A 24,366-nucleotide genomic window follows, 5' to 3' on the forward strand; every position below is an offset into this window, starting at 1 on the left:
AATTACACTAGTACACTATGTGTGTATTGAGCAGGACCATTTGAGGTTGTTCGATTTATACTGACTATATAAAAGAACAGAACCTCTGTTATTATGGATGCGCGTCCTCTTAATCCCTATATAATAACAAGCACGTATACTTAGTATTTGTTTCTTTGACTTATCAATGGGTGAAATTTATCCGTTAAATCAATAGGCCCGATGAGTTAGGCGATAGTATTATTTATATGGTGTGTTGTTGATTATAGAAGGAATCTGTGTCTTAATTATTTAGGCTGATGATGTCCCCTTGAGGAGCTCATAAGGATTATCATGTAAACCCTACAGGTGGACTTAGTCCGGCATGATAATAAAGTTGAGTGGTACTACTCTTGGATCAGATGTTAATTAAGTGAGTTATCAGTAACTCATTTAATTAACGGACATACAATATTTTAAACACAGAGAGGTTAACACACTCATGATAAGTAGGAGCCCATATTGTAATATGAGATTGGTGTGGTAGTTCAATAAAAACTCTTTAGTGGTATGAGTTATTATTGATGAACTTGAGTTGGGTGTTCAGGTCGAACACATGAAGCTCCAGTCCATCAGGAGGCGAAAGCCAATTCCTCTTCTTGGTCCCTGTTGTAGCCTCTGCATAGCCTCGCATTCACTCGTTTGATTTTGTTTCCTACCCAAGAAAGGGGTAGACCCAAGCCTTGCTTGGTGCCCAAGCAAGGGGTTGACCAAACCAAAAGAAAAGAAAAGGAAGAGAAAAGAAAAGAAAAAAAAGAAGAGTTTTCTAAAAAGAATTATGTTGATTCTTTCTTAGAAATTTTCTAAAAAGAATTATATTAATTCTTTCTTAAGAAATATTTCTAAAAAGAATTATGTTAATTCTTGCCTAGAGATTTTTTCTAAGCAAAAATTCTGTTAATATTTCTCCTCTTTTATCTGGTGCCGAAGGTTATAAAAAGGGAAGAGGCTATGCAACCAAAACCTAATCTCTCTTGAGTTGTTTTCCATTGCTTGTGGTCGGCACCTCATCTCTTATTTTCTCTCTTTTCTTTTCCCCTAGAGCAAGCACCCACCTCCTCTCTTCCTCCTAGGGTCGGCGCTCCACCTTCTCATCTCTTCCTCCCTTTCCTCCCTCTAAGGCTGGTGCATATCTCCTTTAGTGGTCGGAGCTTAGAGGAGAAGAAGAAGAAGAGAAGAACCACCCTAGGTGGTCGGCGGTTTGGAGGAGAAGAAGAAGAAGGAGGCACCCCTTTTCTTTGCATCTTTTGGTGATAGGCGGCTTGGAAACAAAAGAAGGTTCGGGTGGTTTGTCTTGGTAGATCGTCGCCCACACGACGTCCAAGAAGAGGAGAGAAATACGGCAGAAGATCTTGAGGTCTTTAGCTATGAAGAAAGGTACAACTAGTTCTTTTATTCCACAGTGCAATTAGTTCATTTTTCTTTGCATCGATTTTGCGTATCGATTTTGAATACCAACACAAGAGGCCAGCGATTTTGTGCTTCGATCAAGGTGCATTTTTGTCACGCCCCGGAGGAGTCTCTGTCCGAAGAAATTTCGGCAGCATCTCCCCTGTACGGCGGACAATCTGAAACTTTTCTACAAGCACTATATACCTCAGCCACATGCGGCTGGAATAATAACAATAAAAGAAAACAAACACCACGCAGTTAATATCAAATTCAGCCTCTGGCTGCCACAACCACGCAGTTAAAAATAAAGCAGCCCACCCGGCTGTACCAAAACCAAAACACAACAAAAACTGACAGAAACCAAATACAACCAAACACAAAACTGCTAGCCGGCTAGGCTTACACAACCAATAACAAATACAAAATACCACATAACAACATCAACACTCCAAAAAAAAAACCAGAGTATAGAGCTAAACAAACTGATACATAAAACAAAACAAAACATACGTGAAACCGATAAGTCTTCTGATGTGACGTGGGGACCAGCAGACAGGATGCTCCAAGCGACACCATAAATAACCTGGTACCTGAAAAAGATAATGTCAACGGGGGTGAGTTCAACAACTCAGCGAATACCAATGGACATGAGTAGTAAGATATATCTAACAGCAACAAACATGGAATACAGTTTCCTAATCATATATAGGGAATATGCAAAACTGAAAGGTAACTGAGGAAGCTGTACTCACCAGGAACTCCTATCCAGACAAAAGGGTCGTCAAACCGAAAGTGTCAATAATCCTGTATGCAGGTCAAAGGTATGCATCCAACCAAAATGCAGCAACCAAATGCAGCAAACACAATCACAATAATATAAATACATCAATGCATATGATGCTAATGATGCGTCCTGGTCACCCCTGACGCCAGTCAGTCATCTCACACACAAATGGTGAGACCGAGTGGGTAGGGCTATGACAACCGTGCACTCTGTCGTCACTGCTCCTGATGAGTGACCGAGTGGACGGGATGCTGTCGGAGTACTCCTGTCCTGTGACCCCAAATCATAAATGGGGGAGCTCAATGCTCTCAACTCCCGGTACACGATGACGGGAAGGTATCTCTGCCGGCTACCACGCTGAGTCACCTGACCAACGGAGCCAAACAGAGTCCACCGTCTGCCGGCTACTACGCTGCTACACTAAATGCCAGCGGAGCCAAACAGAGCGGAACTGACTGCCGGCTACCACGCTGGGTCATATGACCAACGGAGCCAAACAGCAGAACCGCCACACACCTGCCTGATATACCACTAAACCATGAGTGGGGGTGTGTGCAGTACATGTAACTGGCGATGGGCTCAACCATAGTGGAGCCGACAATCGCACAGCATGCAATCATGATGCATGTCACTATGCATAACAAAAACTGATCAACATAACCATATCCATATATACAAAATGGGTACTGTAAAAGCGATGGTCACATACCAAAATCTATAGTACACAGGTCATATAGAATATCAAAAATCTATGTCCTGAACATAATAAGTATGAAATATCCTGAACAGCATAGAAAAATCCATATATACATAATATGGGTACCACAGTATCAGTAGGTCAATCCACGGATCTAGGGCATACAGGTCCTCTATGGTATAGCAACCTAGATCCTAAACATATCTCCTTCCATAACATATGTACCAACAATATGCACATATCAAGAATCAAGGTCTAGGTACACGAATCATATATGAATACAAATAGAGGTACACAAGCCAGTCATGGCATAAAACCTAAGTATCAGACAGTCTCGATACACATGACTGAAACCAAAAGTCCATAACCTAGTCCTAACCTCAGTAAAACATGGTATGTCACTTATTCTAGAAACTAAGATACTCATGGTAATACAGTACTCATGGCAATAAATCACATGATATAAGCACGGATACGTCACAGGCGATAAACCTAACATGCTATGGATATCAAACAGTGACATACCAAAGACAAACATGTTCATTGCTTGTAGTTATAAAATACTATGCATATCCAAAGACAATATCATAAAAGATAAGTCAAGAGGTACCCGCCTCAAAATAACAAGATCCAAATCGGTCCCAATTCACCGTCAAGATGCTCGTCTCGCGTCAAAGTCCTGTGGTATCAATGTATATATTATTTCTTTTATTTTGCTACAATCCAAATAAATGGCTAATTAAAATCTTTAAGGCTAAATTAGGGTAAACCCTAATCAACCTAACCATCCAGTATAATTCACCTACAACCAAAATAATCATACCTAAAACAACATGTATCAAGAACGTGCCAAATCAACCACACTCCAAACCCTTACCTTAGGGTTGCTGGACCAAAGATTTTGCTGGAGACAGAGGTTGCTGCTCAAGCAGGAAACTCCACCAACTGTCCAAGCAAGAATCAAGAACTGAGATCAACCACAGGAATCAAACCACAACCCTAATTTCCAACATAACCTGAGCACTTTACCTCTTCCTTTACTGCCTGCAACGACCAAGGACCGGACAAGGCTGCTGCTGGAAACCCTAGTGCCAGACACTCAAGCCGATAACAAGGTGGCTACTGGCACTCGACGGCTAGCCGACCAGCACTAGATCATAAGGGCGGTGGCGAGCGAAGCACACTGCAAGAGGGCAGTGTCGGAGATAACTAGGGCAGAGTGGGTCGGCGGCGCTGCAAATCTAGGGCACAGTGTTGCTCTGGTCCGTCGGCATCGGCTGTGGCGACCGGAAAACGCAATAGGGCAAGGGAGGCAGCGGCACTAGGGCACAACCCAATCAACGCTGGCGTTGTTGAACGGTGTCGGCCGAGAGCAGTGGGGAAGGTCGGCTGCCGGCGCTCGAAAGAGGAGGAGAATCGGGTGGTGGCTCGACCGGCTCGGCAGAGAAGGAGAGAAAGATGAGAAGAGGGAAGAAATGAAGATCGGCTCGGGAGAGGAGAGGGGATGAAGAATCGCCTCGAGCGGTTAGGGCTCGGAGGCGTCGGGCACGCGAAGAGGAAGAAGTCGGCACGCGGGTTCAGCGTCGGAGAAAACCAGAGAAAAAGAAGAAAAAAAAGAAAAAGAAAAGGAAAAGGAAAAATTAAAACTTTTCCTCATTAAAACAGGGTAGCCTAAACAGGCTTTTCCAGACCCCGTTTTCATCCCCGTTAACTCGTCTATACGAACTCCGAAAAATTCCCGAAAAATTTCTAAAAATTTCGGAAAATTCCCTTATTAATATTCGCTTATTTCCGGTATTTTACATTCTCCCCCACTAATAAAAATTTGGTCCCCAAATTTCGTTTCTACCATCAGCAAGTACTAACAACAGATATAAAGTATAAATGCCGAACGGTAAACAAATCACATACCTCAAGTGAAAAGATGGGGATATCGAGCTCGGATAGTAGCCTCGAGCTCCCAAGTAGCCTCCTCGTCCGAATGATGCTGCCATCCGACTTTAACCAGCCGGATAGTCTTGTTCCGCAACTGACGCTCTTTCCGGTCGAGAATCCGTACCGGAACCTCCTCATAAGAAATGTCAGGCAGAAGGGGAATTGGGATATCTGTCAACACATGCGTCGGACCAGGTACGTATCTTCTCAGCATAGATACGTGGAATACATCGTGAACGCCTGCCAAAGACGACGATAGTGCCAACCAGTAAATTACTGCTCCAATCCTTTCCGAGATCTGGAAAGGTCCAATGTATCATGGAGCTGGCTTACCTCTGAGGTCAAATCTCGTCACCCCTTTCGTGGGTGCAACTTGCAGAAATACATGGTCGCCAACAGAGAACTCTAGTGGTCTGCGTCTCCGATCAGCATAACTCTTCTGGCGATACTGTGCCTCTGACATCCTCCGTCTGATAGTACGGACCAACTCTGCATCCTGCTGAACTCTATGAGGTCCTAACAACTGGGCCTCTCCAACCTCATCCCAGAGGACGGGTGTCCGACAAGGTCTACCATACAACGCCTCAAACGGTGTCATCTGGATAGCCGAATGAAAGCTGTTGTTGAAAGCAAACTCTACTAACGGCAGATGGTCCTCCCAACTGCCTCCGAAATCCATAACACATGACCTCAGCAGGTCCTCTAAAGTCTGAATGGTCCGCTCTGACTGTCCATCTGTCTATGGATAGAAGGCTGTACTGAAACAGAGCTGTGTACCCAAGGTCTGCTGCAGACTCTGCCAATCGATCCAGAGGATCAGTCCTCCGGATCGCTAAGAAGTGCGCGGATTTGGTTAATCGATCAATAATTACCCAAATCGCGTCATGTCCTCGTCGTGTCCTCGGCAACCCTACCACAAAGTCCATGGTAATGTGATCCCACTTCCACTCGTGAATAGGAATCCGCTGAATTAATCCTGCAGGTCTCTGATGCTCAGCCTTCACCTGCTGACAGACAAGACATCTAGCTACGAAATTCGCGATGTCTTTCTTCATGCCGTTCCACCAATAGGAACGCCTCAAATCTCGGTACATGTGGTTCCACCTGAATGGATCGCAAATCGAGAGCGATGAGTCTCATGAAGTAGCTCCTGCAAGACCAGATAAGACTGGGGTACGCATAATCTGCCTCGGAAGTATATAATATCCTCCTCGTCTCGTGTGAACTCGGTATACTGCCCGGAAGCTATCTGACTGCAAATAAACTGCAAATACTGATCAACAGCCTAAGGCTCTCGGATCCTCGTCCTGATCGACGACTGAGCAACCATGGTAACCAGAATACCCTGCTTATCCGTCCCCGCTCCTCAAGGCACAATTCGGAGAATCCCTAAATCAAGTCTGCGACCACCACTCGGTGGCAAGCTAAAGTCCCTCTGGACTTCTTGCTAAGTGCATCAGCAACCACATTAGCTCTCCTCGGGTGATAGCTAATGGTACAATCATAATCCTTCAGGAACTCCATCCATCTCCTCTGTCGGAGATTAAGTTCCTTCTATGAAAACAGATATTTGATACTCTTATGGTCAGTGAGAATCTCAAATGTAACGCCATATAAAATAATGTCGCCAAATCTTCATGGCAAAAATAATGGCGACTAGCTCCAGATCATGTACAGGGTAGTTCTTCTCATGCTCCTTCAACCGACGAGAAACATAGGAGACTACTCTATCGTGCTGCATCAGAACAGCGCTCAAACCCTGAATAGATGCGTCGGTGTAGAGGACATATCCGTCCTCTCCAGAAGGTAAAACCAAAATCAGAGCCGACACTAGTCTCCGCTTCAGCTCCTAGAAGCTAGTCTTGCAATCCTCAGTCCAAGTGAACTTTACGCCTTTCCTGTTCAGGCGGTAAGTAGCATAGCAATCCGTTAAAAACCTTCAACGTATTTCCGGAAATATCGAGCCAAGCAAAGGAAGTTGCGAGCCTCTTCTATAGACTCCGTCTACTCCCAACGGTAACAACCTCGATCTCCTATGGAACCACGGTATACTCCTACTGGTCACCATGTGTCCCACAAAATCTCACAGAAGACAATCCCAAAACGCACTACTGAACTTCGCATATAGATGTTCCCATCGAAACATCTCTAGAACTATGTAAAATGGTGTGCGTGACTTACCGCGGATCCGAAATAGATCACAACGTCGTCAACAAAGACAATGGAAACCGATCCAAACATCCTCGAACTACCAGAGTCATCGAGTCCCTGAAAACATCTAAGGCACTGTAAGCCTATATGGCAAAAACCAAGACACATGACATCCGTATCACAGACATCCCTATCCATAAGATCTCTGATAATAAGTCGGAAATCTAATCACCAACAACATAAATCACCAAGGAAAAGATCCTCTAGTGTGAGAGCAACGCTCCATCACACGAAATACCACAAATGTGGAAGCAACGCTCTACCACAAGAAATCCTCCATATGTGGGAGCAACGCTCCACCACAAATAATCCGAAAATGTATCTGCAATAGATATGGGAGCAATGCTCCGCTATAAGCAATCTGCAATAGGTGGGAGTAACTCTCCACCACAGACAATCCATAACATGTATGGAAGCAACGCTCCACCACTAACAATACATAAGTGTCCAAGGCACCTAACTATCTAGTTAGAGACTGCACAAGATCTCTCTACCACAGATCACTGTGGTTAGCCTAGGGTATCACAATCCAGTAATCAAATCAAATCCATAGTCAACTATATCATCATCCTAGTGGGTCGGTCACCCACTAATAGGAGAATTAGTTGACAGGGTAATACAACTAATGTCATAATATAGACATTTAACATTCTACATTCCACATAAGTAGACTCATCATGATGCTACCAACCATACATCTGACACACATGCACACACAACATATGTATGATCGACATAATCCTCCAATTGCTACACACCAAAAATACTCACATCATAGGTACAAATCACCGTGATACCTCCAACAATGTATACCGAACCCGTGTGCATATATCATCGTAGGTAAAATCAACAATACCCCTCAAACAACACTCACATGACAAATATACACATATGCCAAGAGTATAATCAACATATACTTCCAATAAGGCATACTAAAACCCAAGTGCATTCACAAATCACACATAATCAACAAGATGCCTCAGATACCACACCAAACACATATGTACATATCACAACACCGATGTAGTCGACAAGATACTTCCAACATGACATTCACACCCATGTGCACATACCACTATACAGATTTAAATCAATAAGATAGCTCCAATATGTCAATCAGACACGTACAGCTAACTAAAAAGCTATAATCCACAAGGAACATACAATAACCATATCTAGATGTGAATACTCACACTTCCTGCAAATGAACCAACCATCAGAGAACTCCTACAACTCATTACAATCATATGTACACGCCACATAAATATGCATAATCAACATATTTTAAATCCAATCTACCACACAAACCCTACGCCACCTTCTAAGTTATCCTACAAGGTACATACAGTCTAAATTTAAGGTACCCACGGAACAGGATAAATCAATCCTCTAAAGACTGACCAAAATCGACAATGATATACGATCAACTCAGTCTTTTCCACGTTAGTACAAAACATGTACTCAAATGTGCTCTAGATACCAAACTAAGCACAAACAACCCAAAGATCAGCATCTCCATAAAATAGGGTATGATTGTCCTCTACTGATCGGTCCAACAAAACTAAATCGGTCACCTATCAACTGATCAAGATTACATTAATCCTCCATAAGCATTTAAGGTAAATACATTCACGACCACTAAATCAACATGTGTAAATCAGTTTTCTATTGACCGATCTAACCAGAGTACATTAATCATCTACCGACGAAAACTAATTAAAGTATATCTGTATTCTACTGGCTGGGTCATCTAGAATATATAATTACTAGTCACTACCTAGCTAATAATAGCAGAGGCTGGTATGTGCCTCAATCTGCTAACCAACTAGTAATAACAGAAACTAAAACTACTGGTGTATGATATGAAAATCCTCAATCTCTATTAAGGTCAATCAAGATCAGTGGCTAACCCATCACATATAATATATGCTACAACAACCAGACAGGTACTAGTAAAGAGTGCTAATACATGTTATAGACTGTAATAATGAACAGGGCATAAACTAATCAAAAAGGTAGGATAACAGTATACCAACATACCTCCTATAGCTTGGAGATGTCCTGCTGCTGCCAGGTCCCAAAACCCGAAAAGTCACATCGAGAAGACCAAAACAGAAAATCCGAAACACCGGGAAAATAAGACTCGTAAGCCGATCTCTGATACCAAATAAATTGATATCAGATAAATCTCGAAAATCCAAAACACATAGCAAGTATCGTATACCTGCTCTGATACCACTAAATTGTCACGCCCCGGAGGAGTCTCTGTCCGAAGAAATTTCGGCAGCATCTCCCCTGTACGGCGGACAATCTGAAACTTTTCTACAAGCACTATATACCTCAGCCACATGCGGCTGGAATAATAACAATAAAAGAAAACAAACACCACGCAGTTAATATCAAATTCAGCCTCTGGCTGACACAACCACGCAGTTAAAAATAAAGCAGCCCACTCGGCTGTACCAAAACCAAAACACAAAACTGCTAGCCGGCTAGGCATACACAACCAATAACAAATACAAAATACCACATAACAACATCAACACTCCAAAAATAAAACCAGAGTACAGAGCTAAACAAACTGATACATAAAATAAACAAAACATACGTGAAACCGATAAGTCTTCTGATGTGACGTGGGGACCAGCAGACAGGATGCTCCAAGCGACACCATAAGTAACCTGGTACCTGAAAAAGATAGTGTCAACGGGGGTGAGTTCAACAACTCAGCGAATACCAATGGACATGAGTAGTAAGATATATCTAATAAAGAACAAACATGGAATGCGCTTCCTAATCATATATAGGAATATGCAAAACGAAAGGTAATCGAGGAAGTCAGATCACCAGAACTCCTATCCGCATAAAAGGGTCACAAAAAGTGTTAATAATCCCATGCAGTCAAAGGTATGCATCCAAACAAAATGCAGCAACCAAATACAGCAAACACAATCACAATAATATAAATACATCAATGCATATGATGCTAATGATGCGTCCTGGTAACCCCTGACGCAGTCAGTCCTCTCACACACAAATGGCGAGACCGAGTGGGTAGGGCTATGACAACCGTGCACTCTATCGTCACTGCTCCTGATGAGTGACCGAGTGGACGGGATGCTATCGGAGTACTCCTGTCCGGTGACCCCAAATCATAAATGGGGGATGCTCTCAACTCCCGGTACACGATGACGGGGAGGTATCTCTGTCGGCTACCACGGTGAGTCACCTGACCAACGGAGCCAAACAGAGTCCACCGTCTGCCGGCTACTACGCTACTACACTAAATGCCAGCGGAGCCAAACAGAGCGGAACTGACTGCCGGCTACCACGCTGGGTCATATGACCAACGGAGCCAAACAGCAGAACCGCCACACACCTGCCTGATATACCACTAAACCATGAGTGGGGTGTGTGCAGTGGTAATGGGCTCAACCATAGTGGAGCCGATAATCGCAAAGATGCAATCATGATGCATGTCACTATGCATAACAAAATCGATCAACATAACCATATCCATATATACAAAATGGGTCAAAAGCGATGGTCACATACCAAAATCTATAGTACATCAGATAGAATATCAAAAATCTATGTCCCGAACATAATAAGTATGAAATATCCCGAGCATAGAAAATCCATATATACATAATATGGGTACCACAAGATCGTAGGTCAATCCACGGATCTAGGGCATACAGGTCCTCTATGGTATAGCAACCTAGATCCTAAACATATCTCCTTCCATAACATATGTACCAACAATATGCACATATCAAGAATCAAGGTCTAGGTACACGAATCATATATGATATACAAATAGAGGTACACAAGCCAGTCATGGCATAAAACCTAAGTATCAGACAGTCTCGATACACATGACTGAAACCAAAAGTCCATAACCTAGTCCTAACCTCAGTAAAACATGGTATGTCACTTATTCTAGAAACTAAGATACTCATGGTAATACAGTACTCATGGCAATAAATCACATGATATAAGCACGGATACGTCACAGGCGATAAACCTAACATGCTATGGATATCAAACAGTGACATACCAAAGACAAACATGTTCATTGCTTGTAGTTATAAAATACTATGCATATCCAAAGACAATATCATAAAAGATAAGTCAAGAGGTACCCGCCTCAAAATAACAAGATCCAAATCGGTCCCAATTCACCGTCAAGATGCTCGTCTCGCGTCAAAGTCCTGTGGTATCAATGTATATATTATTTCTTTTATTTAGCTACAATCCAAATAAATGGCTAATTAAAATCTTTAAGGCTAAATTAGGGTAAACCCTAATCAACCTAACCATCCAGTATAATTCACCTACAACCAAAATAATCATACCTAAAACAACATGTATCAAGAACGTGCCAAATCAACCACACTCTAAACCCTTACCTTAGGGTTATTGGACTAAAGATTTTGCTGGAGACAGAGGTTGCTGCTCAAGCAGGAAACTCCACCAACTGTCCAAGCAAGAATCAAGAACTGAGATCAACCACAGGAATCAAACCACAACCCTAATTTCCAACATAACCTGAGCACTTTACCTCTTCCTTTACTGCCTGCAACGACCAAGGACCGGACAAGGCTGCTGCTGGAAACCCTAGTGCCAGACACTCAAGCTGATAACAAGGTGGCTACTGGCACTCGACGGCTAGCCGACCATCACTAGATCATAAGGGCGATGGCGAGCGAAGCACACTGCAAGAGGGCAGTGTCGGAGATAACTAGGGCAGAGTGGGTCAGCGGCGCTGCAAATCTAGGGCACAGTGTTGCTCTGGTCCGTCGGCATCAGCTGTGGCGACCTGAAAACGCAATAGGGCAAGGGAGGACGGTGTCGGCCGAGAGCAGTGGGGAAGGTCGGCTGCCGGCGCTCGAAAGAGGAGGAGAATCGGGTGGTGGCTCGACCGGCTCGGCAGAGAAGGAGAGAAAGATGAGAAGAGGGAAGAAATGAAGATCGGCTCGAGAGAGGAGAGGGGATGAAGAATCGCCTCGAGCGGTTAGGGCTCGGAGGCGTCGGGCGCGCGAAGAGGAAGAAGTCGGGTCACGGCTTAAGAACGAGAGAAAGAAGAAAAAAGAAAAGAAAGGAGGTTAAAACTCGAGAAATCGCTTCCGGACCCCGTTTTCATCCCCGTTAACTCGTCCATACGAGCTCCGAAAAATTCCCGAAAAATTTCTAAAAATTTCGGAAAATTCCCTTATTAATATTCGCCTATTTCCGGTATTTTACAATTTTAGTCAATCAAGGACTTGCTTGATTGATCAAACACATGTCTGATCGAGCATGTAGGTTGCTAGGAAAAATTCTGTGCTTGTACAAATTTTTGTACAGGGATTTTACACAGAACGGAATTCCAAGTGCCAACACTTCATCCCTTAAAGCTTGTTTAAATAGAGAGGAAAGAGTTGATCCCGAATCAACTCATTTCTTGCACCAATCGACTGGTCCATGCATTAGTCGACTGGTGCAGCCGTTAGACACAGCCAACGGCACTCTACAGAATTCTACCAACGACTGCCAATGACTTTCTACCAGTCGACTGATCTTCACAACCATCGGGCACAGAATCATTCTGTGCTCTCGTGAATTTGGAACAGTCGACTGGCCTCAATACCAGTCGATTGCTCCCTTGCATTCACTCACACTCATCCTCTCTAGAGTCGCCCTCGAAGCCCTCTTCCTTGGTCTTCGCCCCTTAGTTGCACTTGAGCCTGCGACTCTTTTTCGTGTCATTCTTCACTTTGCCTTGAAGTCCGCTTCCTTTGGCCCACTCCTTTGCTCCTTGTCCGATGGTTCCTTGAATGCACCATCCTTCACCGATCTCAAGGACCCAAGCCATAGGATGATTTTCCCAAACTTGCTCGCACCAAGTTCCTCATGTGTTTCACCAAGTCCTACATGACTCAAACACATATTAAAATAATATGAAAGCCTAACTTAAACTCTTTGACATTCACATCAAAACTATGATCATACTCGATCAAACCTAGGTCGATTGCCCTCACAAAGAATTATTATATTTATTTTTTTACACAAAATACTAATACTAATATATATTTATTTTCACAACAATGAAATATTTATAGTAATATTTGTGAAATTTTAAAATTATTTAACGATGCAGCCGAATACTTTCCGGTATTTATTATCCCATTGCTCATTTAATTTTAAAAATTATTCTAGTATAGTATTAGTTTTAAATGAACATATTAATAATGAATTTTTATCTTCTTGTTTATTAGCTATTAAAATTAAATGAGAAAAATATTGTTATGTTATTCTTAAAATTTATTTAATTACATTTGCTTTAAATCCTAGATTTAAATTAGAAGTTTTACAAGAATTTTTTACTTTATATTATGATGCTTTAATTCCAATTAAAAAATTTTCATCTCCTGATGCAATTAATATTATATATAATATTATAATTTATTTATATAATATTTAAAATCAATATTATGTAAAATATGGAATACAATTTAATATTTCTGAAATACAACAAACTACTAATAGTAATTTAAAATTTACAAAACATAACTTTTATTAAAAGAATGGACAAATATCCATGAGGATCCTCAAGTTCCACATAGAAACTTAAAAATTATTTTACGACTTCTTTTGATTTTAGTGATGTAGATAGTGAAAATTTTGATATCCTAAAGTGGTAGTCACAGAAGACTCAAAACTTTCCCATCCTCTCCGTGATTGCCAAAGAAATTTTAATTTACTCAGTGTTAACTATTGTTGTGGAGCTGACATTCAGTGCCGATAACAAATATTAGATGAACGACAATCGAGTTTATCTCCTAACTCATTGGAAGCTCAAGCATTACTCAACGATTGAAGCAAAGCCAAGAAAAAAAAATCCAAGGAATATAACTTTCTGATAACGAAGTCGAAGATTTTGATACCGAAGGAACGAATATAATGGGAACGGGAGATGGAAGTGAGTTACAATGTCACTTCTTAATATAAAAGGGTAAAAATGTAAAAGGATAAACATGTAAAAGAACTATATGAGCATTTATTCTCCTATACTAGAAGAGGATATGTAGACAACTTAAATACGTATAAATCCTTTTTCAATAAATTTTTAATTTTTAATTTTTAAAATTTTAAAACAATAATTTTGAATCGTGGTAAATCATAAACTATAATCATCTTGAAAAATGATATACTCAAGGAAAAACTCAAGGATAGACACATAAAGTGATGGGGCCCACAAAAAGTGAAATGATGGGCCATGACTTTATGTGTCTATCCTTGAGCTTTTCCTTAAACTTTTTCCTTGAGCATATCATTGCTCAATCATCTTGATAGTTAAAATTAAGGATCAAACTATCAAGACCGTTGAACCGTCGAATTCAAACATGGTGATTTCTAACGTGTCCCCTTCTTCCTCTTCGTCTCACCACAAATGGTCGGTGGCCACCTCATCCTCGCAACAGCCTTCGACCAAAGTCAAGCTCTACCATCCTCTATTCCTCTCTTCGTTGGGAGAGGAACCCTTCTCCTCTTTTTCTCCGATCAACGCACAAGAGGGGTGAGGATGTGAGTCATCTGGATCCAAGACGCCATTCCACTCATTGCCGGAGTAGTCACCTTGTTCTTCTCCCGATTGGGAGAAGTACCAGCCAAACACCCACTTCATCTCCTTCCTCTCTCGATTGGGAGAGGAGGAGGCCGATTTCTCGACACCACAGCCACCTCTGCCAATTGGGAGAGGAGGCGAAGGATCTCGGATCTGAGGTTTCTCCCATCTCCCTTGGAAGCTCATAGTCGATCATCCACTTCAGCCTTCTCCACCTTTCCTCTTCAAATTCGAAGAGGAGAGTTCTACCACCACAATCTTGCCGTATACTCCAGATTGGGAGTCTCTTCATCGTCATCTCCGACTTTTCCGGATAGCAAACCTTCTCCACAAGTTGATCAATCCTGATCGGGGCGGATTCTGTTCTTCCAAAGTTTTGGTAGTTCTTATCTTATGTTGGTTGTTCAAATTGGGTGTTAAGTTTCCTCTGCATTGGATATTCCAATTGCTTGTTGAATTGTATTGGCTTAATCTCCCCTGCTTTAGTTGTGTGCACTTGGTTCAATTTGAATCATGCTTTCAAGTCGTTTGACAAAATGTTTTATCCAATGGTTATAGTTTAAGTTGATGGAAGCTAGGAGAAAGTCAGTAAGATTCTTTTTTTTCAAAGAACATGGAAGCAAGCTACTCTCTCGTAGAAACTCGTTATCAAGGTTCCATTCAAAACAGATCGAATTTTATCTCTGATACTGTGACAATGAATTGAATTTTATCTCTATACGAGAAAGTCAGTGCGAATTTTATCTCGTTATCAAGCCTCCATTCCTGACTTTGGAATTTCAATCTATGAATCGGTTCTTTCTAAATTTTCCTGGGACTAACTGTTTGGTTGTCGAAATAGCTGGAGGAATCTTTGGTTAGCTTGCTGCAGAATCTAGATGACATGGATATCACATTCAAAACTCTCAAAGTGGCGCATTTGTCCCAAAAATATTTCTTTTTGATGAAGTTTACTTCATTCTCCCAAGACAATTCCACACCATCGGAAGGCATGTGAATAATCACTAGAAGCATCCGTCCAATAAAGTCCGACAACTGGTGAAGCAACTTGTTAGGTGATGTTGTAATCAACATTAATAACAGATAAGAAATAGTTTTTTTTTAATTAAAATAGAAGCATTGGATTCTCATCTTTGATTTTAAATTACAGGAAGTGGAAAGATCTTGTGGACGGGTGGGCAAAATCCAATTCCTCAAAGAACACTCCTTCGCCATCAATCATCTGTAAACTTTTAGTCCTATTCAAATCAATCAAGAATAATGGGAAATAAAGTGAAAAAAATTCTCTTTGTTCACATGATTCTCTCATGTATCTAATTACATGGAAGGAACTTTCAAAATGGCAACCAAGTATTAAGCATCCTGTTTCTTCTCACCAATCCCTATTCGTCTGAGTTTCTCTACTTATTTTGTTGGAATTGGTTGGTAAACTTTTGTTATTTATCGATTGCAGATTCCAGAGTTGAAGCTGTTGAGCTCAAACAATTGTGGCAAAAAAAAGCGAATACGCTCGCACCCAGCGCCCCCGCCAATCCGTCCTAAGGTCAACACGGAGGAGATAAATCACGGACGGCTACTTGTAGCACAGAATGGTGCTACTTTTCTTCCTCATTTCTTCTCCTTGTTTTGCTTTGATGTCAAATGTTTTTTGTTGATTAAATTGGTTGGTAGCCAAAAAGCAACAAATGATTCAGGCGATGAGCATCCATGAGATACCGAAGCCCAAGAATTCCTTCGTTCGAAAAGGCGTCTTCCATGAGAAACACCGCGGAGGATCACTGTAACACACTGCAACTTCTAGCCGTGTGGTTGTTGTAGACTTTTTCTTATTTTCTTGAGTCTTCTTATTTTTGAACTGCAAATTGATGGGTATAATTCGTAAGTATCGATCCCATAGGAGCGGTTGATTAAGTACTAGTTGATTTTACACGATGAATTATCTAGACGTTCGAGGGTTGAGTTGGTCACGAATGCAAGATAAAAAGAGGGAGAGAATGAAAAAAATAATAATAATAAATCCTGTTAGACTCATTGACTAGCCATGGGGTGATCGGCCCGACCTCATGAAAATTTTCCATCGGCTACCAGGGTAAATAGGGAAGTGCTCATGCCGGGCAGCCCAGAAGCCCAACATCCTTTGGTTGCACGCCCCATTTGAAGAAAAATTCCTTTAAATATGTCATAATTAGAGATCAAACTACAGGTGCCTCAGAGAGAATGAGAGTGAGAGAGAGAGAGAGAAAAAGAGCAATGAGTAAGGGAGAAGAGTTGGTTAGAGAATGATTTTAAGATTTCAGTTTCACTATGATGTTAATTAATATCCTTATATATTGTTCATCTCCTTACCTCCATATCTATATTTTGTAGGATTTCTAACTAAGATTCGGCACAACTCCATGAAAATTGCATCAAGGAGTTTATCCAAGTTCTAATGTCATTAAATAAAGAAACAATTCTAGAAAGTCTGATTAAATGGTTACCCTAAGACCCCCTGGGAATACAATTCTAGAGTTATCCAATTTACTTCTTAACGATAGATTAATGCAACTAAGTAGAAGAGTTAATGTAGAAAGTTCGATTAAAGAGTTACCTTCTGTTATAAGGCTCCTCAGTTATACAGTTCCAGATTACACAAGTTGCTTCCTAACATTAATTTGGAAAAATCATCTAAACTCTACTTAGATACTCCTTTGTAATGAATCAATCTTCTTACTAAAGGATAGTTCTAAAAAGTCAACTCAAAGGGTTACCCCCTATCACAGAGCTCTACGGTCATACATTCTAGTGTTTCTCCTCTACAAGGTGACTAATCCACCACAATCCACATGCATACACCATACGCACATTTCATCAAACATGTACAAGGCACAATACATATAAAACATAGAATAAACACTTCATTGATAAAGAAAATGACATATACATAGTTCATACATTAACAACATTTCATAATTACTCCCTATATCTTAAGAATTGGACAATTTACTCTATTACAAGAGAATATAACCAAAGGACAAAGAAAGTAGCAAATTATGACTCAATATATGGAAATAAAAAGAAGAGAATGCTTATCCTTGAAGCTCAGTGTCTTTGGAGGTGTTCCCTTACTCTAGAAGTGGACGGATGGTGTGGATCGGCGAAGATGGAGACTTTAAGGAAACCCTTCCTAAAGAAAGGGGGTGTAAAGCAGCCCACTCGGCTGTACCAAAACCAAAACACAACGAAAAATGACAGAAATCAAATACAAACCAAAACACAAAACTGCTAGCCGGCTAGGCTTACACAACCAACAACCAATACAAAATACCACATAACAACATCAACACTCCAGAAACAAAACCGGAGTACAGAGCTAAACACACTGATACATAAAACAAATACAACTTAACGGAAATTATAGTCTTCTGATGTGACGTGGGAACCGGCAGCCAGGATACTCCCAAGCGACCATAACAATCTGGTACCTGAAAAATATAGTGTCAACGGGGGTGAGTTCAACAACTCAGCGAATACTAATGGGCATGCCTAGTAAGATATATCTAACATCAATAAACATGGAATATAGCTTCCTAATTATATATAGGAAAAATGTAAAACTGAAAGGTAACTGAGGAAGCTGTACTCACCAGGAACTCCTATCCAGACAAAAGGGTCGTCAAACCGAGAGTGTCATATATCCTGTATGCATGTCAAACATATGCATCCAACCAAATGCAGCAAGCACAAGCAATAAATGCATCCATGCGTATGATGCCAATGACATGGTCACCCCTGACGCTAGTCAGCCATCTCACACACAATTGTGAGACTGAGTGGGTAGGGCTGTGACAACCGTGCACTCTTACGTCACTACTCCTGATGAGTGACCGAGTGGACAAGATGCTGTCGGAGTACACACATACTCCTACCCCAAATCATAAATGGGGGAGCGTAATGCTCTCATCTCCCGGTACACCATGACGGGGAGGGATCCCTGACGTGCTACCACGCTACGTCACACTACCCATGAGCGGACCAACGGAGCACCGAACAGAGCAAAACTGACGTGCTACCACGCTGCGTCACGCTACCCATGAGCGGACCAACGGAGCACCGAACAGTGATGAAACTGGCGATATGCTCTACAATAATGGAGCAGCCTATCACGCAGCATGCAATCATGCGAATGGTGCATGACACTAAGCATGACAATATCCTTAACCAAATCCATATGTATATAAAAATGTGTATCCTAGTACTAGTAAGTCAAATCCATAGATCTAGGGTATACAGATCCTCTATGGTATAACAACCTAGGTCCTGAACATATCCACCTCCATAAAATATGTACCAACAATATACATGGATCAAAGCAAAAGGGTCTAGGTACACAGATCAGATATGATATAAAAAAATATAGGTACACATGCCAGATAATAAAAATTCAGAATTTAGTCCTAAACTCAGTAAAGCATGGTATGTCACTTACTCTAGGAACTAAGGTACTCATGACAATAATCACGAGGTATAAACATGGATACATAACAAGCGACAAAACAGAATATGCTATGGGTATCAAACCGTGACATACTAAAGGCAAACATGATCATTGCTTGTAGCTATAAAATACTATGCATATCCAATTGACAATATCATAAAAGATAAGTCAAGAGGTACCTGCCTCCAATATAGATCGAATCGAATCAATTCGATGTCGAGACGCCCGTCTCGTGTCAAGGTCCTGTGTCACCTATATACATACATTTTTATTTAGCTACAACTCAAATGCATAGCCAAATAAAATCCTTAAGGCTATATTAGGGTAAAACCCTAATAAATCTAACCATATAGTAATCCTTATTATCTCAAATTCAACACATACCTAATTCATCAACAATACAAATCAATTACCTTACTTCTTACCTTATTCTCAGCTACTGTTGATGCTGGATCAAAACATGTGTTGCTATTGGAACCAAGATCACCTTCACAGATCCTCACTAGATTCACCTCACTGGATCGGATCTAGATTGGAATCAAGCCGGAAGGTTATTGATCAAGTACAAACCTCCTAGGCTCTGCCCGATAGCTCAAGAACACCTCCACAGAACAGTAACCTGTTGAATTCCAGTATACTATTCGGCTCAAGATGGGATCAAAAAGTGGACAACACAATATCAAGCAACAACCTCACTAACATCCTAATCTTACCTCAACCGGGATAGTTGCTGCCGAAACCTATAAAGCCACCAAACAACACCTCCCTATCGGAATCCACCCTATCAGCCGCAAGAAGATGACCAAGATCTGAACAGGGAATACAACAAGCAATTGTATCCGACACCTCCCTCCTAGTCCAAAACCGAAAGAAGATCACCACAAGGTAAACCAATAAATCACCGGATCAACAAAGGTAGCGCACCTACCTTCCAATCGCTGTCCACCGGAGGGAGAGACATGAAATCAGCGACTGTGCTAGGGCACAAGTCGAGAAAAATCCAGAGAAGAGGAGGGTCAGCCACTGCGCTAGGGCACAGCAAGGACAGCAACGCCCCTACTCCGGCGTCGGCCCATAGTAGATGTCGGCGGTGTTTGGGTGTCGGCGAGGAGAAGATGTCGGTGTCGGGGAGCGGCGCACAGTGGCGTCGGCGCGCAACAAATCAGAAGAGGGCGAAGGCTTAACCAACGGTGGCTCGAGCGTCGCCGGCGCTTAGGCTGTGAACCGGCGTCGACTGCAGCACAAAGGAAGAAGGGATTGGGAAGGTGGCTCGACAGGCGGGGGCGCTGGATCGGTGTCGGCGCGCAGAGGAGAAGAGAAGCGGTGTCGGTTGGTGGAGCAGTTAAGGCAGGCTTGGCGTCGGGGATGGCTCAGAGAGGAACTGCTAGGGCACGCGTGAGGGGGGAGAAGGAAACGACGAGGGAGAGGAGAAGAAGAAAATAAAAGAAAAGAAAAAGAAAAAGGAAATGATTTAAATAAAATAAACATTTCGTCGTTAAAACGTAGTAGCCAGTGTTTATCCCCGTAAACTCGTCCATTCGAGTTCTGAAAAATTTTCAGAAAATTTCTAAAAATTTCAAAAAATTTCTTTATTATTATCTGCCATTTTCTGGTATTTTACAATTATACCTATGCCCGAAACCTTAATTTGACATACCATATTGAGAATAATTATTTTTAAAACTAATTAGATTTTTTAATTGGTGTAACAATCAATTCAACATATCATGAATAATAACTTCAATCGATTGCTACACTATAGCAATCAAATAATTTTCTTTTTTATGATTAAAAAAATTTGATTCAGGTTAAAAAAAAATCATTATTCTTAATATAGTGTGTCAAATTGATATTTGATGATATGAATATAATCAAGAGAATTAGATGAATATATTGGACTTGGTTACATATTATTCCGACCTCTCTAAATTCATCAATCGATTTTAGCTGAACTGGTCGATGGACTTAGAGAGCTCAGAATGATATGAAACAAAGTCATATGTACTCATTTAGTTCTCTTGATTATATTCATACCCTCACATATCAATTCGATACATCTTATTGAGAGTAGTAAATTTTTGATCATGGAAGGTTTTTTAATCAATTTTAAAAATAAAAAAATTATGTCCTAATCAGTTGTTATACTGCAGCATTGATTCACAAATGAGCAGAGGACAAAATAGGTATTGAGTACATGATTTAATAATTTTAAAAATAGGATACATAGTTAAGTAATTTGCAATTTTTTTTAAGTCATCCAAGATAGCGAGTAAAGTTAATATAATAGTACAGGTTTACCCTCCAAAACTCGTACATTGCGAACTAAAGCTAGTGTCAAAGATTATGTACCTTACAACCTATAGAATCCAAAGGTAGCATCTTGACTTGCTTTATCGAATGTAGTTATTTTGGTTAAAATTGTTCAATTAAAACTATTAGTTTTGAATATTTATTCTATTGTGTTCAGTGAACCATAGAGTCATAAGATACAATTTTCTTTGACATCGAATTAGTTTTAACTCGTATAGCATTTCAAAATCTATCATTGCTCCTCTCCATTCAGTACCAAAAACAAATATTAACATGGCGATGAATCCTTGATTCATCGCTAAATTTAAAACTTGGCCGAGATCTCACATTTGCAGACGAATCTTAAATTTGTAGACAAATTGACAATGAATACAATATTTATCACGAAATTAACAATGAATTATTAATTGTTCGTTTAATTTAAAATATCTTTTTCAAATTTAAAACTTGCCAATGTTCTCAAATTTGGTGATGAATCTGGGATTCATTGCCAAATTTAAATATCTTCACCAAATTTAAAACTTGGCCTAGATCTCAAATTTAATGATGAATCCAAGATTCATCATCAAATTGGAAACGAACATGGTGATGAATTAAGATTTGTCGCCAAAAATCCTAACTTAACAAGTTAGCGTTCGACCCCAAATCTTCTTGATTGATCCCCCAATCTCTTACCTCCTGATGCGACAACTGTTGGGATGTATACTATAAACCTAGCTTTTGTATGAACATATGTTTTGAAATATTTTGAAATGAGAATCATTTTGGTCAAATGTTTACATTTTATATTTGTATATATGTCAATGCAGTTGTCCATTTAATTTATATTGTAGATAACATGGTGTGTGGTATCACACAGAAGATCATGTTATCGATTCCTTATAAATTATAAATAGTGGCTCACAACCATGATGGATTGGGGCAAACCATTGGAACGGTTGTACTGTAATTTGGTATTAATCTGTCTTGACTATAAAATTACACTAGTACACTATGTGTATATTGAGCAGGACCATTTGAAGTTGTTTGATTTGTACTGACTGCATAAAAGAACAGAGCCTCTGTTATTATGGATGTGCATCCTCTTAATCCCTATATAATAACAAGAACGTATACTTAGTATTTATTTCTTTAACTTATCAATGGGTGAGATTTATTCGTTAAATCAATAGGCCCAATGGGTTGGGAGATAGTATTATTTATATGGTGTGTTGTTGATTATAGAAGGAATCTGTGTCCTAATTATTTAGGTTGATGATGCCCCCTTGAGGAGCTCATAAGGATTATCATGTAAACCCTGCAGGTGGACTTAGTCCGGCATGATGATAAAGTTGAGTGGTACTACTCTTGGAATCAGATGCTAATTAATTGAGTTGTCAGTAACTCATTTAATTAATGGACATACGATATCTTAAACACAGGGAGATTAATGCACTCATGATAAGAAGGAGTCCATATTGTAATATGGGATTGGTGTGGTAGTTCAATAATAACCCTTTAGTGGTATGAGTTATTATTGATGGACTTAGGTTGGGTGTTCGGGCCGAACACAGGAAGCCCAAGCACATCAGGAGGTCTAAACCAATTCCTCCACTAGGTCCTTGTTGTAGCCTCTATATAAAGCCTCGCATCCACCCATCCATAACTTGGTTTGACTTAACTTGGTTTGATTTAACTTGGTTTGGTTTAACTTGGATTGGTTTAACTTGGTTTGGTTTAACTTGGCTTGGTTTAACTTGGTTATAGAAAAGGAGATTTTTTCTTAACAGAATTATGTTATTTTTCTTTCTTTGTAACCGACGGCAAGTCTATAAAAGGAGTAGGTGGTGGCTCCTAAGACCTAATTTTCTAATTTTTCCCTCACCTCTTCTCCTCCTTGTGGCTGGCGCCCTCTTCCCCCTTGCCTAGGGCTGGCACCCCTCATCTCCTCCCTCCTTATGGTCGACGCCCCTTCCCCCTTGCCTAGGGTCGGCACCCCTCATCTCCTCCCTTCTTGCTTAGGGTCGGCGCCCCCTTCCTCCTCCTTGTGGGCGGCGGCTTGAAGAAGAGGAAGAAGAGAAAGGAGAAGAAGAAGAAGAAGAAGAAGAGAAGGAAGAATATTAGAATGTGCCCCATCCTAGAGCCTCCTTTTATAGCCGGTGGTTTGGAAATCGAGAAGAGAAGGAGGGTGGTGTTGTCTTGGTAGATCGTCGCCCACATGACATCCAAGAAGAGGTGAGGAATACGCCAGAAGATCAAGAGGTCTTTAGCTACAAAGAAAAGGTACAACTAGTTCTTTAATTGCGCTGCTAATTAGTTAGTTTTCTTTGTATCATTTTTGGAATACCAACACAAGAGGCCAGCGATCATATACTTCGATCAAGGTGTGCTTAGATCATTCAAGAACTTACTTGATTGATCAAACACATGATTGATCAAACATGCGGGTTGTTAGGAAAAGTTCTATTCTTGTACAATTTTTTGTGCAAGGAAATTGAAACAGAACAGAATTCCAGCGCCCTTCAACAACGATGGCGATGACGATGGTGATGAATGAGAGCTTGGAGAGATGTGCTGGTATGCTTGTTCCCCTCTCCTTTCCCCTCCCTTATACTCCTAACTTAGTGATGACAAGGAGGCTAGCTGGCCACGAGGAGGTCGGCTGGTTGCCAGGCAGTGAAGTTGGCTGGCCGCTGAGGATGGTCGACCACTTAGGATGGTCGACCACTAAGGATGGCTGACCGGTAAGCTTGGCCTGCCGTTGAGCCTGGCTATCCGCTAAGCCTAATTGTCCCCTGAGCCTGGCAGCTTGGCCAACTCCCTTTTTTTTAGATTCAAATTATTTGGATTTCTCATTCTCCTCACCATTTAATTTTCTGTGTTTAAGGGAAGTGATATAAAGAAGGAGATGTTTATCTGGGATCAAATCTGATTTGCATTGGAAATGTGAATGA

At 40.9% G+C, this 24,366-nt stretch overlaps 1 long non-coding RNA gene across 2 annotated transcripts; it reads left to right on the forward strand.

The window, feature by feature from the left end:
• The first annotated feature begins 14,441 nt into the window (after positions 1–14,441).
• LOC122024605 lies at positions 14,442–16,477 on the forward strand. Of its 2 annotated transcripts, XR_006123472.1 has the most exons (4): positions 14,443–15,025; positions 15,488–15,701; positions 15,797–15,870; positions 16,100–16,477. It is a non-coding gene; the product is annotated as an uncharacterized LOC122024605 (long non-coding RNA). The 2 variants fall into 2 exon arrangements; XR_006123471.1 differs by having other exon boundaries at positions 14,442–15,701.
• The last annotated feature ends 7,889 nt before the right edge of the window (positions 16,478–24,366 follow it).

The sequence above is a fragment of the Zingiber officinale genome, chromosome 9B (assembly GCF_018446385.1).
Source record: "Zingiber officinale cultivar Zhangliang chromosome 9B, Zo_v1.1, whole genome shotgun sequence".
NCBI classification, from domain to species: Eukaryota; Viridiplantae; Streptophyta; class Magnoliopsida; order Zingiberales; family Zingiberaceae; genus Zingiber; species Zingiber officinale.